This window comes from Gavia stellata, chromosome 29 (assembly GCF_030936135.1).
Source record: "Gavia stellata isolate bGavSte3 chromosome 29, bGavSte3.hap2, whole genome shotgun sequence".
NCBI classification, from domain to species: domain Eukaryota; kingdom Metazoa; phylum Chordata; class Aves; order Gaviiformes; family Gaviidae; genus Gavia; species Gavia stellata.
In genome coordinates this window covers 4056612-4075329 of record NC_082622.1, presented here as the reverse complement: position 1 = coordinate 4075329, position 18718 = coordinate 4056612, and positions in this window count along the sequence as shown.

Here is an 18718-nt window from a genome sequence, read left to right as displayed (position 1 = left end):
AGGGATCTGCTGCTCCCCATAGAGTTTCCCCACTGGAGACCTGGGGGTCCCCAGAAAGCTGCGGTTCCCCCGCCCGAGATGCAGGGATCTGCTGCTCCCCATAGAGTTTCCCCACCGGAGACCTGGGGGTCCCCAGAAAGCTGCGGGTCCCCCATGTGAGATGCAGGGATCTGCTGCTCCCTGTGGAGTTTCCCCACTGGAGATCTGGGGACCCCCCGAGATCCCCAGAGCCACCCTACAAATACCTGCGGGAGGAGGGTGAGGGCCAGCAAACACCACCTCCATGGGGGTCCCACTTTCCCCACGAGGGTCCCACCTTCCCCACGGGGGTCCCACCCAGATTTGGGGCAGGAAACTCTTCCCAGGGCTCCACGACAGCACCACCCCACTGGCGCTGCTTTGGCATACTCAGGTGACACCAAAACAGTTGTGTTTCTCCCACGAGGTGTTTGATTGCCCCCACCCTGGGATGAGAAAAAGGGGGGTGATATTTTAAGCTGGCGTTCGATAAAGGTTAGCCTGAGCGTGCGCCGCCCCGCCGTGTCACCGCGGCCGCCAGCGTGCTTTTAACTCAGCCTGAACATAATTGTATGGAAGATTAAGGCCCTCAAAGGCTTTCCGAAATTAAAGGGATAATAATGAGGAGGTTAAACCCCGTATTTAGGATTTGTAGAATAATGCCTTACAAAGCCTATTATTCACAGAAACATTTGTGTAATTGAAAATCCCTTTTTAGTTAAATTTTAACATTCCCCTCGCACGTTTGTAGCCAAGAGCCAACGTGCGGGAGTCACCAAGCCAAACCACCGGTGGCCAGTTCCCCTCTGCATCCCCTCTGCGGGTGGTGGAAGGGTTAGGCAGAATCTCTCTTCATAAAGCCCAGCCTAAAACAGGACGGTGCCACTGGTACATCTCCATTTAGTGCCTGGCTTGACTCTGAGCATGCAGGGGGAGAGCTGGGGACAGTGACCAAAACTTGAAAGAAGAAACTTCCCCCAAGGGCTAACCACGTTGGAGCGGCTCTCTAAGGGCAGCAGCACGCAAATACCAAAAAACCTGAAAAATCGCTATGTCAGGAACAAATTTAAGCATAGACATAGATCCAGCTCTGTGCAGCAGCTCACTTAAGTCTCTGCGCTTACTTTAAGCACATGCTCAGACCCAACTGAAGTCCAGGGTTTTAAGCACACGCTCAAATGTTTCATTAAATCATCGATGAAGCTCAGCTCCCGCCCAGCAGCCCGCATTTCACCGGAGGGCTTCCGGCTTGCCAATATCTGATGAGTTAAGGCAGACACCTTTGCAATTAATTCATTGATAAACTAGCCCGAGAAAGCCACCCGGCAGGTATCAGACACATCCGTGATTTATTTTCCTATTTCTGTACTTTGCACCAACACTGGCTAAATCTATCACACCATGCTCCGGTTCGCTCGGGCAGCGGCTTCTGCACTTGCATTCTGCTCTGCTGCTTCCTTCCCATCGCTTCCTCCGCGGCAATTTCACAGGGCAGTTACTGGCCACGATCCCGACGAGGAAAGATCCGCAGCGTTCTTCTCGCTGTGATCCTCCCCTGCTACAGCCGCTCCTGCACCGACCTTTGTAGCTCCTTTCACAGCCCACGGGGTGCATTCCTGTTCCTCCGGCTGTTACTGCAAAGGGTGCGAGCCCCAGCTGCGGCGCTGCCTTCTCCGGCTGAGTTTTCCCACTGAATCCCAGCACCGGTGTCGATCTTTGTCCCTCGCTTTGCTGACTGCGCTGTCTCGGGTGGGTGATGCTGCATGGGAGTAGCAGAACGTATTTCTTCAAGTGTCAACCACTCAAGTTGGAGAGTGAAGGACCAGGACAGCAGCCTGGGAGAGAAGAGTCATCAAATCAAGGTCTCGAACGTGGCTGTGTCATCCAAGCCAACTTCCCTGAAAGTCCTAATTTGAGTTTAAAAGATCCCTGTAATGGTAAAAACCGACTAGTGTCATCTCCCCCCGGGAAGACAGAGCATCAGGCAGCTCAAAACCGCAGCTATCTACCTGCTACCGCGCTGGGCAGCCCCGGCTTTCCTCCCCGCAAGAGAAGCCCACGGCAGTCCTGTGGGCCAGGCAAGCAAAGTCAAATCTATTTATTTATGTCTGAGTGCTGAGCATGGCAGAGCAGAGGTTTTTTGGAAACCTTCTTGCTTTCGCGCTGGCAGCGAGCACCGCGTGGCTGACCTCCCCAGCCCCACCGTGCTCGGCCGATCACCGCCCATCCATCTCCCCGTTAATTGTCATCTCTCCTGACGAGGCAGCGGCTCCTTCCGCACGTACTCTCTCAAGGTTATTTTCAGCTCTGCAGCGTCACTGAAACACACAAGTTTGCGTCTCCAGTATGGCAGCAGCGGGGCTGCTCCTCTCCACTGTTCCGAACATCCAGCATCATCTCTTTTGTCCGGGAAATACAAAGAAATCCTCGCCACTGTTCCTCCCCGTCATGGTGTTTGCATCCACGAATCACAATGAAATAAATGCAGCTTTTCAGGGAAACTTCTGCATTTTTTTGTAACTTTTTTTGTGTTTTCCCCGCTGGCGGGGCCACAGCCGAGCGAGCCATCCCCGATTTCTTTGGCGCAATCTTTACAACGCACACGCAGCCCCAGGCATAAGTTCAGTGACATTCTTTATGCTTTGCTGCGAGGGTGGGTGTTCGTTTGCTCCCTGCTTTGATTAATCAAGTTAGCAAAGCCGTGCCGTCCCCCCCCGGCCAGGGACAGCGCACGCTCCCAAGGCTTCACTCATTCACTCTACTGTCTTCATATTTATAGCGAAGTGCGTTTATAGCAAATTAGCATATTTAGGGCTGGTTAAAAGGTGATCACTAATGGAAATCTGAGCTCCTTCCACTCTCTCAAATCCATCCGAGGTTTGCCTCCTAGTAAATTGGCATCTTTGCTGAGAAGGCCAGTGTCTAACTGTCTATATGATAAAAGACCAACTGCTGACATTTGCTGCTGTTTTCCCTTCCTTTGACATTTCATTAAGGAGAAAATAACACCAGCAACTACAAATGTGCTCTCATTGGCGTTCGTTGGCCATAACGTTGCGAGTTGCCCTGATTAAGCAAGTAGCTGGCAAGGGGGACGTACCCGGTCTCCAGGATGACAAAACTCCCCTTAGTGCTCCCACGGCCGTGCAGCGTCTCGGGGCTTTGCAGAAAAGGCTGAGCCGCTCCCCGTTAGCTCCCCACCTCGGAGAACCACCTTAACTCACCCACTGCCACGAGGTTGAGCTGTAACCGACCCAGACCTCAGATCATCGCTTTAGTCCGTCAGTAAATCTTCTAATTTATAGGCGTGCTTAGGAGTTAAATTACCACAGTCATTAACACTTTGTTAATGAGCCAATTAGTATGCTGTGGGATCTATGGAGAAAGGGCATTATAAATATGCATAGGATCAAATATTGCAGAAATAAGTATCTGACTGTACCGGTATTTAGCCAGGAGCCGCTGTTGGTTGCGGCGAGTGTACGTACTCCGCTTGGTGACGGAGGATCAGTCACAGCAGTTGTGGTGTCACCCGCGCAAAGGGCTCTCCAGAGGCTGCAGATGGGACCAGCTCCAGCATCACCGCGCACGCCTTCGGTGCCAGGACGCCCAGGATCCGCGCCAGCCGGAAAGCGGCACCAGGCTGGAGATGGGAAACAAAGTCTGACATGAAAGATTCATTTTAACAGCAGCCAAACGGCTGCTGTTAAGCACAACATGGGGTTGTGTTTCTATCCTGAAGTTTTTGCCACCCAAAAGCAAGGTTTTTAAGCAACCTTAAGAAGCTTGGAGCTGCAGCCAGGCCAGAACCCAGAGCCCCCTCTCTCAGAGCGAGGGATATTTGATCTCCCCCTCCCAGATCCCCGGTCTGGCTCATGCTGCTCCTCGCCCTACTCCGCACGACTGCGCACAAACAGAGAGCACGGCCCCAGCCGCTCTCACCTCCCTCGCAGCCCAACGCAGAGAGGCAGCAGCGGGCTCACCCGTGGCGATGCCAAATTAACACACTAATTACCATGCCCGCTGCTAGCGTGACCCTCACATGTTCCCCCCTAAACACCGTGACCTGAATTTTCTATTTTTTGCGACCTCTTATGTATGAAGCTCTCGAGCTATTCTCACATCTCCATAGCCCGGCTGCCTCTGCCTGCATCACCGATAAAATCAGGCTGATGGGTGTGCACGCCGAACTGCCCGTGCTGATGGAAAACAGGCCCAGGGCAATGAGTAGCAGCAACTTAATTGCAATCAAGGCCTGTCAGCCTTGTCAGCACGCCCGATCGGCTGCAGCTGATGGGCCAGGGCTGTGAGCTGAGCATGCAGCAGGGAAACCGGAGCTGCGTTTGAGAAAGCTGCAGAGATGGGACTGCTCCAGCACACGCACCACCTGCGCAGCATCTTGCTTCCAGGGATGCTCAGTGCCAGACACTACAGAGGATGGTTCAGGAAATCTCCTAATCTCTAGTAATTAGAGGCTGGCTTAAACCTGAAAGCATAAGACTTAACGTCTCTTACCAAATTTCATATGTTAATTAGCCCAGCTCTGCAGACTCTTGGGTACCAAGAAGTAAATCTCACTGGTTTTTGGAGCTCTGCACGCTTTTTGGTCTGAATAATGCCCTGCACGGGAAATCCCACAGCCTGGCTGCTCTCTATGGCCAGCGCCAGCCTTCAAAAATCTGACAGCGAAGGAGCTCTCGTGCTTTGCCCTGACAGCAAATTGTAAAAGAGGCAGGAGCTCATGAGAAAAGCAGCCTCCCTCCCTGCTCTGCCGCTGGTGGAGGCAGTAGGTGCCTTGTACACTCCGTCACTGAGACACGTCCCCCTTCTTCGGAGGGAAGAAAGGCTCCCGTGACCGGGGAGGAAGCCAAGCCGCGGAGCTGAGCGTGGTGGGAGGGATGAGGGACGGAAAATCCACATCAGCATTGCTGTCGTCCAGGGAAATTGGAAGCTGCGCTTGTTCCCAGTGCGTGTTTGTGGTTCGTTCCCCTGCACGCTCGCTTTTCTTCCCTCTGCAAACATACGTTTGCACACCCAGCACATCGTCCCCTGCTTCCTTCGGGTGGCACAGCGCAGCCCTGGCTGCTGGGCTGAGCTGCAGGAGCTGAGCGTGCCCTTGGAGACGGGGAAGCAATCCTGACCCGGCGGGCAGCGACCGGGAGAGCAGATATTCTGCGCATACTTTCCAGCTCCATCTCATCAATGGCTGAGAACAGCCTTGGGAGAGGCTGGAGTGGTCCCTTCCCACCCACGTGGCTGCGTCTCCAGGGTCACGTCTGCTCCCGCATGCCGCAGCCTCCCTGGGGACAGCCCCGCGGGAGCTCCCCCAGTTTTCGACAGACGGCAGCTGAAGTGCCGGGGGATTGAGCACAGCCCCAGGGAGGGCAACTGGGAGCTGGGCAAGGACGCTGGTCGCCAGCCGCAGCCTGGTTGGGCATGGCGGGCTGCTTTGGCATCACGGCGTTTGGGATAAACCCCCGTCACGCGCACGGGCCACCAGCACGCAGGGCAGAAGGGGCTGCCCGGCTCCCAGCGCCAGCTTGCAGCACATCTGACCCCTGCAGATGTTGATCTGCTGCAAAGATCAGAGCTGGCATAAAGCGCTCAGAGACTTTGGCTCAAAAAATACCGAGTGGCAGCAGCATCGTAGCCACAGCAGAAGGTTTCAGCTCATTTTTGCTGCCTGAGAGTTAGATGTCTGGTTGAAGCTAATTACCTGCTCTCCCTCTGTAGTTAAGGATAAAGTGTCATCTCCAGAGCATGACCCAAACCTCGGAGGAGAAGAACACTCCTCAGAGGGGTGTCTATCTTCTCCTGTTGGCTTTGCACCCAGGCCAGGCACTGAGCTTACATCGCATTTTGCTTAACTGACCCAAACGACGCGGTGCACCAGCTCTGTGCGTGCAGCCGACAGCCTCCCACCACCTCCTCACACTTTCTGTTCTTCGCGCTTTGTTTGGCCAAAGTGATTTGCCAAATGAGCATCTAATTAATGAACAGTTTAGTTCCCCAGGAAATGTCTTATTTCATGGTGAATTTCTTATTCACCGAAAAGATTGCTCAGCTTTAATGCAGGTGGAGAGGAAGAGTTATTCCTCGTGCGACTTCTCCAGTGGCTTCACCAGGTTCAAAGCTTTTAGGAGGCTAAACCACGGGGTACAAATTCTCCTGGCACACGCCACGGGTGTAGCTGAGAGTGAAAGTTAGCTCGTGTTGATTAATTAATTATTCTGGTGTAAGGGCAGTGGGACCAGGCGCTCTTTGAGGAGTTTAGTCATTAATTTGGGTTAATTCTGCTTTTTATCACAAGGAATTCAGTCCTCACCTTAGGCCTGTGTTAAACTGGATTGGGTTTCCTGACAGTGCTGGAGCTTTCAGATTGACACCAGCATAGCTTAGTTATATAATACAGCGAAGATAAAAATACATGAGGGTAAAATATCAACTGTTAGAGGAAATAACTAGAGCGCCCACACATTTAATGCATTCTGAAGAAATGGAGAGAGAAATCATGGTACTGCAATGCACAGTGTTCTGGGGCGTCTTTTATCAGAGGATATCAAAGCACTTTACAAATCATTACTTATTTAAGCCTTGTCACATGCTGGTCACAGAAGAGAACAATGCTGGAAGCAGGGCATGAACCCAGGAAGCATCAGCAGAGACAAGGAAATATTTAAACTACAGAGGTTTCCAATGGGAAATGCTGTTTCACCAAGATTGAAACATTTTGCTGGAGCATACTGATGTCAAGAAAGTTTTTGACAGAACAATTTCAAAGCATTTCAGCATCAAAATGGGATCTTGTGCAGTCACTGTTGTGGGAGAGGGGCTGGAGGTTTTATTTCAGTACAAGGTTTGCTATGTCACGTGTACATCCCGCGGAAATAGTTGTGGCTGACCTTAGCTAAATGTTTCTTTTCAGCCTGGCTAGGTGTGTGTTTCTGAGCGTAACTGTTCCGAGTACTTACTGCCATAACTTGGGGGAAGTTGCTGTGAATTTTCAACTTGATTTGAGAAAATAAACATTGTTTGCAATATCAGGATGCCGCCCAAACAGCTTCAGCAGACGCTCCTTCCCAAACCCTCCTCAAAGAAAGACCCCTGCGTGACACACTGCACTTCTCCGTACCCCGAGCAGGAAAGGTTACTTGCTCCTTCAAAGACTCCAGAGTTTAATTCAGCTAAAACTGAGATCTTCTTTCCAGGATCTTGCATCCGCGTGCTGACAATGTGATCCCTTAAACTGCTGTTTTCGAGGCCCTGATCCAGTACCCCGACCTCTCTGAAGGCGAGTGGATCAGGGGTCTGCAGAGGAAGAGGGGAGACGGGATGGTGCGTAAGACGCAGCGGGGCTTTCCTGGAAAACAGACCCCATCAGTAACGACTCCTTTGTGCCTGCTATCAAATCTAAACCACACTGCCTGCTTCTTATCCTGGGAGGGTGTTTGCTTCTCATTCCCTGATGCACTTGTGGCTTCTGCTTGCTGGGATTACAGTTCAGCCCCATCTATTCCTCTGCCAAAGACAAAGCCCAGCGCGCCCGTCGACCCTGCCTGCATCAGGGAGAGCATCCCGGGGTGGTCTCCTAGCACCAGCTGCTTGCTCTTCAGCCCACGAGAGTTTTGCGAGATTAAAGGCTGCACCTTTAACCCTTGACTCGGGTTCTCACCCGCATGTAGCAGCGGATTAAAATCGGGCACCCGGAGCCGCCACCGCACGCAGCCCTGCCCCTCTGCCAGGCGCTGCCGCCCCGGCAAACCCACCGCATCCCCTTGTGCAACGGCTCCTGAACCGCCGTAAATGAAACGTCCCTGCCTCGGAGTGGTCACATCCATCAGCAGGATGGGGGCACCCAACAGCCTGATTTTAATCCACCAGCACATGTCTGCCGGGGACCTCTGTGAGGCCAACATAAATCAGCGTGGTTCTCTGGAAGGGAAAGCGATGTGCTGATTTACAGCAGCTGAAAGCAACTCTCTTCCCTGGTCCTACCAGGTGCTGACAACTCACCGCAATCAGCAGCGAGGCTGATTATCCCCTTGCCACGGAAACAACATTTGTGATTGTTTGATTAAAGAGAGAAAGGGCTTGACAGAGAGGGGGGATAGAAGATAGGGGATGTATTTCCAGCTCTGCCCCTTACCTGCAAGGTGATCTTGCTCGAGTCACTTGAACTGCTCGTTTTGCTTCTGCTCGTTGAGCCTGCAGTTAACGAACGCACCAGGAGCAGGTTTCCAGGTCGGACTGAGCCGGAACATCAAACCAGTTCCCAAATGCAATCAAGGTTCACTCAGCTTTTCAGTGACTTTTGGGAGAAAGAAAAAGACAATGATCATTTCAGAACAGTCTTTTCTTAGGGCTATTTAAGCTTTTTAAACCTTTTAAATTATTCACCAGGAACAAAACAAAACAAAAAAATTCCATTTTGAGACAACTCTTTGAACTGCCCAACCCCCCCCAAAAAAAAGCATCCAAAAAACCATCCAGGCACTGTAAGTCCCCCATCTTTTCCAGCTGAAGCCTTTCCCCTTGTTCAACCCAAAGGATGAAGGATCTTTGCAGGTTCACCCCGGACTGCTGGGGCTTCGGGCTGCCCCTGCTCTCTCCCCCAAAGGCTGGCTGTCGCTGTTAGTGTCGTGCCTCTTGGGATTAATCGTTAGGGCCTGGCACCCTGATGATTTGGCCACATGCCTTAGGGAGGCGAACACACCCTGCACCCATGTGGATGTGTTTATGTGTTTTGAAAGAGTTGAATATCATGACCTGAAAAACAGCGATGAACTCGTGTCTCAGGAATGGTTTAGATACATACCCCCCTGCACATACCCCCCCATACATACAACCCTCCAGGGTTGCACTGGGTCCAGCATCCTTCCCTTTCAGTGCCAAATCTTTCCCTAGAAAATAGCCCCATTGCTCAAACGAGGATTTCTTAAGACAGAGTCTGCAAAATCCATCCCTTGGTTCTTACGTATTTCCTTTGAAAAAGGTTTCATCCTCTTCCCGTCCCCTGAAGCAAGCTCCTGGCAGATTCTCCATCCCCCTTATCTCACGTCCTTCGCTGGTGTGGCAGCCCTGAGCAACATTTCTCTGTCAGGTTAGAGCAGACATGAATAAGGGAATTTATAACACAGATGCCAAGGGAGTTAATTTGAACTGTGTGAAAAGCCACGGCCGCCTTATGTAATATTACCACTCAGCTCAATTTAATGTGTTCTTAATTAGAACCATTTTTCAGTTTTTCCTTAAGAAAACTCTGGGTTGCCTTTTGTCTCGGCCCAGCAGCGCTGTCTCTGTCCTCTCTCCTGTTACAGCACTGCATTTAAGATGCTATTTCTCTCTCTCCACGTTTTTTTTTGCACGGCCCTTCTTCCCCAGCTGCTTCCACCCAGCCAGCTTCAATACCTCCAGCACCGCATCACCCGTGTCAGATTTTGCTATTGCTGGTGTTGTTTTACGTTCAGGTCGTACCAGAATATCAAATTTAAGGTGCAGACGGGAACAAAACCATCAAGGCCATGTAGACGTAGAACAACAGATGGGCAGTGCCTTGCTGCTGTGGTTGGGCAGATTTTGAAGCTAATAATAATTGTAAACATCTCTCTCCGTCTTGTTTAATCCTTATAATCTTCTTACCCTCCAGTCCAGATTGTTTTTTTCTTTGCGTGCTGAGATCGTTCCTTGTAGCTGGGACATCTCTGCCAGACCTGTACACGCTGCACATTGCTTTTGGTGAGGTGTACCCAGCCGTGCAAACGAAGGCTTCATTAGGGATTTCTTTCCCAACAACACATCCTTCATCCTTCCCATGAAGAAGCGGCAGGCAGGGCCGTGGCGGTTCAAAAGATGCCAGCAAGTTAAAAAAAGAAATAAACATTTCATGATGAGTACATCCAGAGAACAGGGGTCACATTTTATTCCCGGTTTTGCTCTGCGTGTGCTTGTAGCTTTTGGAGTGGCCAGTTTTTACAAGCCTTGCTGTTTTACACGCAGCCCCTAGGGTTATGTTATCAGGTTACAAGTCTTCCCTTCCGTTAAAACATGAGGTTTCTAGATTTTTGTGGTCGCAAATATGAAGAACAGAAGTTCAAAAATCCAGACAGCAAGCAGAGAAATCTGACTTTTTTTTTTTTTTTAAAAATCTTTAGGCTCGGGGGAGGAGCCGACTCGGGGTTTTTGAGCTTTTAATAGTAAAACTGGAATGTGGTCACGCGGCTGAGGAGGGTGGCCCTCCCAAGGCTGGGTGCTCGGGTCTCCTGACCGCAAAGGGAAGGGCAGGCACTGACCGCTCTAAGGAGTCACCGAATGCTTTTCTGGAAAACAGTCATGGCCTTCGCTGGCTTCACTTTTTTTTTTCCCGCAGTTGCAAAGCAAAATCATTTTCTTGTTTTAAAGTGGTTCGAGATCGCTGTGTGCGAGGTGCAGCACCCAGCGGCACCAATGAGCCCGATTCTCTCTTCTCTCACCCGCAAGCAGAGCTGGTGATGGGAGGCGGCACGGTGGCCTTGGCCGACAACAAATCCACCCACTCTGTATCTGGAGCGCGGCATTACAGGGAGCAGCGGCTTGACCAAAAGACGCCCTTCAACCTGGGAGACAAAGAGATCATATCCAATTACTGAAGGATGAAGCTGGATAAATTCGACTCAGAATAGATTTGGGTTTTTTTGTTGTGTTTTTTTTGGTTTTGTTTTTTAAGAATGAGGATAATTGGCCATCGGAGCAATTTATTGAGAATTGGGTTGGATCCTCTAGCAGGGGAAAAACCTAAGCTAAGCCTGGATGCCTTGCTGAAAGGGAGAATTAAGTCCTGTGGCTTCTACTACTCAGGAATTCAGAGTGGCAATCCCAGCCTTCCCCTCCGACCTTTTATTCGCTAAACTGGTTGCACGCTGGGTTTCAAGTTGTTTCATTCCAGGTGCATCTGATGAATCAGTTTGTTCTGAATCCAGCTTCCTCTTCCTGCGGCTGCTGGTCTCCTGACCATATGGCAGAGCTACACATCCACCCCTGCCCCTGAACTGCTCCTCCGAAGGCTGCTTGTCCCTGCATCGTCTTTACATCCTGTGCCTCGGAGAGCGCCGATTCGTACGCTGACTCGATGCTGAATGTCATTCTGCTCTTGTTTGTACTGAATCAATTATGTTTCTTTGGAAATCTGCTTTGAACCCTGCCAGGAAGTATAACAAATCAGAATATGGGTATTGATAATTCCATGTTAATAACTTAAAAGAAGAAAGATAACTGTCCTTGAGCAAAGACAGAAGATGTTAGAATAATGATCTCCCCAGGGCAAGAATTACCATGTTTCTCATGAGCAACTTTGGCACAGAGGAGCAGTCCCTGATCTGCCTGACCCGAACAAACTCCTGCCATCGCAAATGATGCAGCCAGACTCTAGGTCCTCTCCTCCAGCACTGAGACCAACAGGAGCTTTGCTATCCCCAAAGGAAGCCGGGCTGGTCCCCGCTGCTGCTTTTAGCTCTGCCACCCCACTAAGACAGCAGGCACCCCGCACGAGTGCTGTCCCGGGGCTAACCCCAGCTCCCTGCGGTCCTGGGGGATCTGCTGCCCCGGGCCAGGTCCTGGAGACCCCAGCCCCGGTTCCCCAGGGACTGCCTCTCCCTGGGAGGTCCCTTCCCACGCTCTCCCGCGGGGAGAGGGAGGATCTGCCACACTGTAAGCAGTTTGGGGCAGTGAATGCATGTGTTAAGCCCTGCTGCTATTTATGGTGCTGTTTCCAGGACAGATAATAATAATAATACCACGCGACAAGCGCGTGACCACCCCAACAGCAAATGTGGGGTTTGATTTGCAGCTTTAATTTGAGACTGGCTAGTGCCAAATGCTGGCTCTTCACATTATGGCATGTTCAGGCTGCCCGACTCGGATGGTTGGGGGTGCAGCAGAGCACGTGAGGGCAGGGACGGACTAATGTGCGTCCTCTGGCCCTCCCTGGCTCTCTCCCCTGCTGCTCAGCATACCGGGTCCCTTCTGCTGCTTCTCTCTCGGAAGCCCCTCCAGCAGCCTCAGCCCGATTGCGTGGTTCCTGATCCGCCCAAAGCAGATTATTTCTGCTGTACCATATGCAAAAGCTGTCTATGTATTTACAAAAGTCCGTTATTTCCTATCACAAGCTCCAGCTCCCCCTTCTCACCCCCTCCCCAGTCCCAGCTTCTCCACCGCAATTGAGCAGGAAAATAAAACAACAAAGAGCAGTTACCTGGAAAACAAACAAACAATTGAAAAAAAAGGTGAAAGCCAAGGTGAGGCAGGGAGATGTCAGTCCCATAGCAACAAGAGGTTTCAATTAATCACATGTAAATTGGGATGCAGTGTAATGTGGGAAATACATTTGGCAGGTGCTGGTGGCGAGTCCTCAGCTGTGTGCCCGTCTAGGAGGGGAGGAGGAGTGCTGTGGGAGCTGTGCCCTGGCTCTCCTCTCTCTGGCCATCAGCCCGAGGTTTCAGGCGGTCACTGGCCACCCTTCAGCCCCAAAATACGTGGCTACATCAGGTGCTGCTTCTAGTTAGAGAGCAGAGCTGGCCACACGGTCTGTCCTTGCAGTGAAAGAGGCAACATGGCAGCTAAGGTCAGGAATACAGAAAATACCTGCATGCCGTATCCTCAGGGATGAGGTGGTTGTTCTGAGGAAGAGGTACGCAGCCGCTGTCTGTGCCCGCATGTCTGCCCCGGCAGCTCCGGGATCCAGCAGCTGGTTTCACCCTCTGGCAGAGCAACGAGGTCCCAAAGATACTCAGTTTGTCCAAGTTTCGTGCACCCGCTGAAGGTGGGTGAATTCACCTCTTCTCGGATGCTAGAGTCAGCAAGGCACAAGCCCTGGGGAACCAGTCCCTCAGCGGGAGCGGGACACGAGCGTTTGCCCCACAGCTACAGCGGCAAAAATGCTGAGCCTGAGCCATACCCTGGTGCCCCCAAACAGTGGAGAAACCCCCAAAGGCATACAGCCACGCTGGGAGATCTCCCCGCTGACCCTGGGGACGGGGTGCAGGGCCGGCTGCTGGAGCCTGGCAGGCATTCCAGACAGGAGGAGGGAGCTCCTTTTACTGCTGCTGCCTGGAAATCAAAGCAGACCCCACTCTCTCAGGGGAAAATGCCTTTTCTGTTCGTTCAGCGTTCCCGGAGGAAGCCGGGGCTGCGCAGCAGGCGACAGGAGCGCTTGACTCCCTTTTGCTGAAGTCCCACGGTGTTTGGGTGTTTCTGAATGTGGCATCTCCACTTGCCGGGAGCTGCGGGTCAGGCAGTGCATCTCCCTCCGGGCTGTAAACCCCGCCGGCCTGCCTGCCTGGGAAGGTATCATAAAATATTGATTATCCTCAGCACACTCCTGTCCTCCAGACGTTTAGCAGCTCGCTCTCCCCCCAGTCAACAGCAAAGCAGAGGTCCTTGCTCCTGAGCAAATGCCTGCTGGGTGAATGGAAGTGCAGGGGCAGGTAGCTCGGTGAAGGCAAGGATAGGAAGGGCTTTGAAACACAGGTCTGGGTGGTTTAATTTTAATGAGGAAAGAAATACAGCAGCTGAGAAGCTTGTAGGGGCACTGGACAGGTGATGTGTGTGCAGAGGGGCACAGTATCCTCAAAGCAGCAAAGTACCTCGTCTGCTTGAAGGTGGGACCAGATGAAGTGCCGCCGTCCTGGCACTTTAACCCCTGTCCGCACGGTCTTTGTGGTAACGCTCCTTGCACCGATCACCGAATTGCTGCTCTGTGCACAAAGCAAGGGTCGCGCAGAGCCGGGCCATGGGTGCCACAGGCTCTGATGGCCCCGTGTTAACCCCAGCTGCAAGACGACACACGGCCTTTCTTCAAGCTATCGGCAGTCAACAGTGAGGGAAGGGGTCGAACAGCCCCTCCTGCCAGAGCCAGCCCTGAATGAGAGCACTGGGGTCATCGCTGATGTCCAACGTACAAGTAGTTTCTTGGAGCTATGCTTCTCCAGCCGCTCTCGCCATGTCGGGAGTGACTGTATCCCCCTCCTCACAGGTTCCCCAGGGCATTTGACACCCGCTTGTGTAGACAGGAGCACTGAAGGGACTTGTCCTGGCCTGCCAGCCACCAGGCACAGAAAGTATCTCCTGGATCGCATCTCTTGCTCTAGCCCTTGGGCATTTTTACATTCCCAGCTGCTTTCCACAGATCCGCCCTCAGACAGCATGTAAATCGGGTAGGAAGTCAGCCTAATCCTTTCAGAAGAGCCCAGCTTTGCTGGAAAACTGCTGGCGTGCAAAGCAGCCGTGCCCAAGCCATCTTTGCAGCCGGGTGCTCGAGTCTCTCCGGTTTGTGGGTCCTGATGCAGGCTCGTCTCCACACCTTGCAGTCCTGCTACTGGTGAACAGCAACAGTATCTCCCTGGGGAATTTCGGAGCATCCCAGAGTAGGGAGATGAAGGGAGAGGAGAATGGAAATATTGCTGCAAAATAGTCTCAGGAAAAAGAGGTCAAAGCACCTGCAAACGAGACAACACATGGCTTTGCTTCCTCTCTCAGCCCTGCAAACTGCTGTGTAAGAACTGCCTTTTTTATTTGGAAACGCTACTGTAAAATGGGTCCCAATGGTGTTTTGAAAGCTCGTGGCTTGGCTACAAGCAGGAGCATCAACAGTGATTGCTGGGATTCCCAGATGGATGGAAAACGTGTTTATTTCTGCCAAGGCATTTTCTACGTGCTCTCTGCATTAATCTTGTAGGAAGTGGCAGCGAGACAAGAGGAGAGCGCGTTCAGTGGGGGCCTGGCAAATCCGCAGCGCGGTGTTTCTTCCTGCTCCAGTCCCGCTCCTCTGCCGCGCAGCTTTTTATCTGCAAATTCTCTGATGCTGCTGCCAAAAGGGAAACCCAAAATTCATGGCCAAGAGGATGAGTTGCAGTGGCAGAGAAGTTGTTTTGTATTTGACTGCAGCAAGCAGCTGTGCCAGGCTCTGGGCTTTTTCCCCCTGCTACCTCAGAGGCTCGTACACACTTCTGTAGGGACGATCCCAAGCGCAAATACAGGCTGGACAGAGAGAATGGATTGAGAGCAGCCCTGAGGAGAAGGACTTGGGGGTGTTGGTTGATGAGAAGCTCAACATGAGCCAGCAGTGCACGCCTGCAGCCCAGAAAGCCGACTGTATCCTGGGCTGCATCAAAAGAAGCATGACCAGCAGGTCGAGGGAGGGGATTCTCCCCCTCTACTCCGCTCTTGTGAGTCCCCACCTGGAGTCCTGCGTCCAGCTCTGGGGCCCCCAACATAAGATGGACATGGACCTGTTGGAGCGAGTCCAGAGGAGGACCACGAAGATGATCAAAGGGCTGGAGCACACCCCGCTATGAAGACAGGCTGAGAGTTGGGGTTGTTCAGCCTGGAGAAGAGAAGGCTCCAGGAGACCTTAGAGCAGCCTTCCAGTACCTGAAGGGGCCTGCAAGAATGCTGGAGAGAGACTTTTTACAAGGGCATGTAGTGACAGGACAAGGGGTGATGGCTTCAAACTGAAGGAGGGTAGATTTAGATTAGATCTAAGGAAGAAATTCTTCACCAGGAGGGTGGTGAGGCACTGGAACAGGTTGCCCAGAGAAGCTGTGGATGCCCCAACCCTGGAAGTGTTCAAGGCCAGGTTGGACGGGGCTTTGAGCAACCTGGTCTAGTGGAAGGTGTCCCTGCCCATGGCAGGGGGCTGGAACTCGATGGTCTTTAAGGTCCCTTCCAACCCAAACCATTCTGTGATTCACAGATTCTGTGCTGCCTGGAGGAGCCAGGAGAGTTGTCCTGGCAGAGATGTAGAGGTGCTCAGCACCCAGACCTCTCCTGGTACATGCTGTCAGTGCTGAAAGCAGGACCAGGGCACGCAGGCTGGACTAGAAACACAGTCCAGGATGAGCAGGACTGGGCAGAGGAGGATGGGGGCAGCTCCCAAGAGGGGCACCAGCAGGCACCAAGGGCTTGTTCAAGCCCTTTTCAGTAGCCACTTCAGCTGCTTACCAGCACTTCCCAGCTATGGGTTTAGCAGCTGGTTCTACCTGGCTGGGCAGGACAACCCCCTGCACATCTGCTGACAGTTGAAGCTCCTCTGGAAACATCCTCCTCAGTCACTTTGGAGATTTAGCACACCTCTTGAAGGAAGAGAGAGGCTGCAAGCCAGTGATGGGGTAGGGACCGAAGAGCAGCCCTTGATACAGGTTTCTAGCTGCCTGCAGCGCTGCGGGTGTGCTGCAGAAGGAGTGTGGAGACACAGAGCCTGCCCCAAAAGGCTCCCAATCTAATCCTCAGATGCGATCGTGACTAATAAATGATAAAGTGATAAAGAAAAGATGTTGAAAAGATGACAAAAGACCAAAGGAGACAGCAGTAACCCTGCCGACTTGCTCAGCTCTGATGCAAGCTCCTTTTGACAATTCAATTATAATGCGATGCTAATTACTGAGTTGATGGTATTGAGCGCCAAGGCAGAAGGGCACTACAAGAAAGGGATATTGATAGGGGAAGGTGGCAGCAATAGCGCTTCTCACCCAGAGAGATGCCAAACTCCATCAAGGGAGCATTGAAAAGGAGCCAAGATCTGGGGTGGAGTGCGGCGGGGAACAGTAACGTTGGATGACAGCTCAGAAAGGGAACGATAACGAATGTGATAGTTGTCTGAAACAGAGGCTGATCTTGCACTGGCAGAAGGCAATTAACCAGGAGAGGGTTTCAGATCCGGGCTGGAGTAGATGCCTCTCTGCTGTCAGCCCTTTAAAAGCCTGCAGCTGAGCATTTGCGCATCTCCTCTCAAATCTGGTGCTCCCAACTGAGCGCAGTCACTACACAGTGGTCAGGGACCAAACCCAGACCTCTGACATGCCAGAAAAGAGCTGAGGGGCTTGTCCTTAATCAGATGAAAGCCGCTGAAGGGTTAAAGCCACTCCACTGTGCCTCAAGTCCCATTGCTCGCTGCAACATGCACAGCACTGCCTTCCCTGAAAACAGGGTCACCAACACGCTCACTTTCACTAATTCCATATTTAAAACACGGCTTCTCAATCAAAGAGATGCTATTACCCACAAAGCAGCTTAAATTGTCCCTTAGATTTAAATACAGCCTGTTGCATAAAATGTCTTTTTATCAATTTCACTTAGGGCTGACAAGCGCTCCCCGCGCACATCCTTTTAATAACATCAGCGCGCTTCACAGAGCCCTTAAGTGCATTCCTCTGGGAAGCAAATACCCTTAAGGGCACCTTTTGTCGTTGTTCGTTTTCTCCCGTTGCTGAAGAGGGATTGTGCTGAGAAGCCCGGGCTCCTATTGCATCACATCGCATTTTGGGAGCAGCGCTCTTCCTGCAGTTTCCAGGAGGCGGGTGGAGGGTGCCAGGCTAGAAGACACATCCTCAGCTCCTGTGCAGGGCATGAGAAGGGATATTTTGCTTCTCCTCCAGCCCACTGTCAGCCCAGCGAGAAATCCACGTTTGGTCTGTGGCTGGTATGAGCAAGCAGAAATTTAGAGCATTGTCATGGTGAGGACAGACCTTCCTCGCCACGGGTGTTCTCAGCACCAGCAAGCCTGACACGGGGACTAACTGCTACAGCCTCAGTTGCCCATTCGTGGCAAAGGAGCATCAAATCCCCCCACCCTGTGCTTCAGTCGCTGTGGCTCTGCTAGTACTGCGTTACCTATCGGACATCAAATGATGCGCTCTTTCACAGAGCAAGAGGCACAAAGTTTTGAGGTAGGTTGGGGAATCATTTGGGAATCAGTTGAGTGTAGCACTCCAGTACTTCAAGAGGAATCAACGGGAGAAAGAAGACTAATTTTAACAAGTTTATAGGGAGAACAGGATGGAAGCAGTGTTACCTCACGCAGCGTTACCAGCGCGCTGGTCTGGCATTTGGGGAACTTTGGTTTATTTTGGCTTCTGCAGATGGGCTCGATGGATGACAACCGGCCAAAATGTTGGTCCTCTGTGTTTTAGCTTCTCCATCTGCCAAATGAAGAGAACAAGACAAATGAACTGATGAAGAGTGCTGCAAAAAAGAGAGAGATTATGTGGTTAATTAACAATGGCAAGAGTTCAAGGTAGAGACTTTCACGACATTTTCTCGCAGGCCACAGCACTCTCCTCGCTGCACGCTGGAGGGCTGGGTCAGGAGCAAGCCCAAAAGCTCCCGCTGCCAGCAGCTCGGTGCCGGAGCTGGCTTCCCGTGCAGATCATTCGTCCGTGCACCGACCCCAGCCTGGCTTTGTGAGCAGGCTTGATTACAGCGTCACAGGCACTGCCAGCAGCTGAGGACCAGACAGAAAAGGCATTGACTACTCAGGCTGTTAAAAACTGCTTGCTGCTGGCACTGCAAACTGGTATGGCATCCGGACACTGAGTTGGACTTCTCAGCAGCTGCCGTATATTATGGTTGGAGATGGGAGGGATAGGAGATACAGGAACTCAAATGAAAGGAGGCTTTTTTAAAAAGACAAAAAAAAAACCCCAAACAAATACAAAATCCACAAACCTCATTATTTTGAAAAAATCCATCAGAAATGTACTGGAAAATCTGTATTGCCTGCTGTTTATTTAAAAGGCTCCATCTTGTCATCAGCCGCTAGAACTCGGTTTATCATAAGAACTGGGCATCTGTAGAACAATTCCTTTCATATTAATGCCCCCAGGCTCCCTGCCAGGGAGCTATGCTCTTCATCAATTTTTGACTCCCTGTGTCCCCTTTGATGCTTTGGGGT